This window comes from Eumetopias jubatus, unplaced genomic scaffold (genome assembly GCF_037043125.1).
Source record: "Eumetopias jubatus isolate StellerSeaLion01/CBP00866 unplaced genomic scaffold, mEumJub1_p1.0 scaffold_5, whole genome shotgun sequence".
Taxonomy (NCBI): domain Eukaryota; kingdom Metazoa; phylum Chordata; class Mammalia; order Carnivora; family Otariidae; genus Eumetopias; species Eumetopias jubatus.
Window position 1 is genome coordinate 9,315,656 of NW_028274811.1, and position 3,815 is coordinate 9,319,470.

At 39.9% G+C, this 3,815-nt stretch overlaps 1 pseudogene; it reads left to right on the forward strand.

Moving 5' to 3' along the window:
- LOC148164294 (olfactory receptor 2L3-like) lies at positions 1-935 on the forward strand (annotated as a pseudogene).
- The last annotated feature ends 2,880 nt before the right edge of the window (positions 936-3,815 follow it).

Genomic DNA, 3,815 nt, shown 5'->3' on the forward strand with positions numbered 1-3,815 from the left:
ATGGAAAATTATAAGCAAACATCAACTGATTTCATCTGTTTGGGGTTGTTCCCACCAAGAATTGGCCTGTTCCTCTTTAGTGTAATTGTTGTTATTTTTCTGATGGCTCTATTTGGCACCCGGCCCATGATTCTCCTCATCTTCCTAGACACCCGTCTCCACACACCCACGTATTTCTTCCTCAGTCAGCTCTCTCCCATTGACCTGAGCTACATCTCCACAATTGTTCCCAAGATGGCTTCGGATTATCTCTCTGGAAACAAGTCTCTCTCCTTCACTGGGTGTGGGACTCAGAGCTGCTTCTTCTTGACTTTAGCAGGTGCAGAAGCATTGCTCCTGATATCTATGGCCTATGACCGTTATGTGGCTATTTGCTTTCCTCTCCACGCTCCCGTTCGTATGAACAAAAGAGTGTGTGTTCTAATGATAACAGGATCTTGGATAACGGGCTTGGCCAACTCCTGTGCCCACACGGTCTATGCCTTCCATATCCCCTATTGTCAACCCAGGGCCATCCACCATTTCTGCGGTGATGTCCCCGCCATGTTGACCCTGGCCGCGTGGCCACCTGGGCTTATGAGTGCACAGTGTTTGGGAGCACCAATCTCTTCCTTGTGTTTCCTTTCGTTGGCATCACATGTTCCTACGGACGGGTCCTCCTTCCAATCTGCCGCATGCAGCCAACAGAGGGGAGGAAGAAGACCTATCCAACCTGCAGCAGCCACCTCACTGTGGTCACTTTATACTTTGCACCCTTTGCTTACACTTATCTACGCCCAAGGTCCTTCTGATCTCCCACAGAGGACACGGTCCTGGCTGTCTTCTACACCGTCCTGACCCCAGTGTTCAACCCCATCATCTACAGCCTGAGAAACAAGGAGGTGATGGGGACCCTGAGAAGAGTGATTCAGAGAATCTGCTTTGTGAAAATATAGACACGTTTTTTGCATATGTACCAAACATTGATTATAAGTCCATTCCTCAGTTTGCAGTAAATAAAATACTATTTTAAGCTTAGAGTGGAAGGACTAAAATCAGAAGAGAGGACAATTACTCAGTGCGCCTGCATGGCTCAGAAGGTTAGGCGTCTGCCTTTGGCTCAGGTCATGATCCCAGGGTCCTGGGATCCAGCCCCACATCAGGTTCCTGCCTCAGCAGGGAGCCTGCTTCTTCCTCTCCCTCTGCCTCTACCCCTGCTCATGTGCTCTCTCTCTGTATCTCTGTCTCAGATGAAAAAATGAAAATATGTATTAAAAAAAGAAGAAGAGGAAAATCACTCGTGTCTGGACAAAATTGTCTTGCAAATGTATCCGTATTTATGAGCCTTTTTTTTTTTTCTTTACGGTGCTTTTTCTCATAAGTTTCAAATGCACTCTTTTTTGCTAATATGTTTTCTATGAAAATGGTTCTTAGTCATGTAGAAATGAAAATGGAGACTCTCTAAATGAAGTTGTCATTAGACATAAAAGTTCTAGTATTTTCAATTTATTTTCAAAAACAGATAACCAGAAAAATAAATATTTCCTTAATATCTAGGTCTCATTGAAAGTCAGAAAAATTCTTTATCTTCTCATAGTAGGCTCGTGACTTATCTGTGCCAATTACTATCTTTTTTTTCAATTCAAGGTAATTTAGCTTTAGAAAGATTTAGCTAAGACTTCATCAGGGATTCTAAAGTCCTTATACCATTCTGAACAAAATATAATAAGTTTATGGTCCTTTTAGGGAGATGAATCCTAGGAAATTGATTTCATATCAGGTATTCCTCAAGAAAAGTAAAAGGACTTGCATATGCCAGCAGAAATCAAGAAATTGTGAGGTCAGTTATAAGCTGAGTGGGTCAAAAGTTTAGTGTAGTTATTAGGAATTAAGAATTTCAAGGACAATCCCCACACTCTATACATACACAGTGGTCACTGCTATCCTGTGTTAGAACACGTCTGCCATGTAATATTTTATTTTTCACTCAAGACATTTCATAGTTTTATTGAAACAGGTTGGGGAAAAACAGCTTCTGTACACCAATTTTATTCATTGATAAATCACTTTTCAAACTGATACCACTCTTAAATCTAACAAAATCCTCTCAAATTAATTGAACTTCCTGGATCGATTGTTATTATTGTTCATCAGTAGTAAGTGAAGAAATAGTCTTCACTTTCTCAGGTTTGGCAGAGAAGAGACATGTCACACCCTGCATAATTTATAGGGAAGAGCACAAAAAAAATATGAGGCCACATGTTCAAAAAGCAAGTGGCTAACCTATAAAGAATTTTTTTCATCACTCTTAATTAATATCTACTAAATGCAATACAAATGACAACAGTAATTTTGTGTCATAATTTTATATATACTGAATTGTAATACACTGTTCAGTGATGTCTTCATTGGTAATAAGATTTTTTTGGCTCACTTTTCTCCAAATTTATTTTTACAGAAATTTATTCTCTTAGGAACTTCATTTTTCTGACAATGGAGTTGAAAATGTTGTTAGTCATTGCTTGCAAAAGATAAGCTGCAATCAATTTTTGCTGATTTTTAATTTTGAGAAGAGTCTTTGGATTTATGTTACTGGAGTTGTTTGGACTATATATGCATGGTGAAAACATTGGACTGAATGTCTGATACATTATATCCACATATAAATTTCAGTACAGGTAGATTTGATTTTTCTCCAGGAGATTCTTTTTCCCTAAAAACATTGTTTAATAAATCGATTTCAACCCATTAATTTATACATTAATCTCAACTTGCTTTTAAACATAAATTTAATTTTAATGAATCCTTTCTAATTTCTGATAATCTGTGGTCTTTATATAGAATGTGGAAGTCACTTCATGTTTCAAAACCCATTTATTCATTTCGCCACTGTGTCTTCAATGAGAAGGCAAATTGCTGTTATTTTTTTTTCTTTCTGGTTTCTGAAAGCTTATATACAATATTTTTCCATCAGTAATATATTAATTTTTAAATATGTTAAAGATTTTTAACTTGTATACTTATTTATAAACCTGTTTGCATTGATTTTGCAGTGTTGCAGCACTTTTTAAAACTATAGATTTTGGATTATTTTATTCATTTTAATAACTTTCCGACATACTTTATTGCAACGACAATATGTGTGCTTTTCTTCTGTGATAATTTACTGACAAAGATTACTGCTTAACGGATGCCTGGGTGGCTCAGTCGGTTAGGTGTCTGCCTTCAGCCCAGGTCATGATGTCAGAGTCCTGGGATCAAGTCCCATGTATGGGCTCCTTGCTCCGCGGGGAGCCTGCTTCTCCCTCTGCTGCACCCACTGCTTGTGCGCTCTCACTCTGACAAATAAATATAAAATCTTAAAAAAGAAGAGAGATTACTGATTAAGCTCCATAACATTTCCATACTAGCTCTCAGGCTGGATAGTCAATAATTTTGTAAATGACCTAGGAATGGGCAGTGGGATGGAAGTCTGCCCGTGCCCCTACCATGCATCACTGGGTTGTCAGGCCGAGCTCCTTCTCTCTCCTGGCTGTGGGTCCTTCCACCATTGTTGCTTCCTCTGCGGTTGCTGCTGTCATCACTGTCCCCAGTCTGTCCCAGTCCCAACAGACCTACTCCCTTGGGGTCCTTGGCACCTGAGCAAGATGTGTGTGTTCCTATGAGGAGGCCAGGGCGACTGCTGTGTGAGCATGCTGCCTGAGCCCGTGTGTCCAGGCGATGTTGCTGGACCAAAGTCACACGCAAGTGCTGCCCCGGCTCCTCTGCTCACATGCAGACTCAGAGAGAACATTGTTAAAAATTTCAAGGTGGCAAAATTGGATCATTAAGCCACG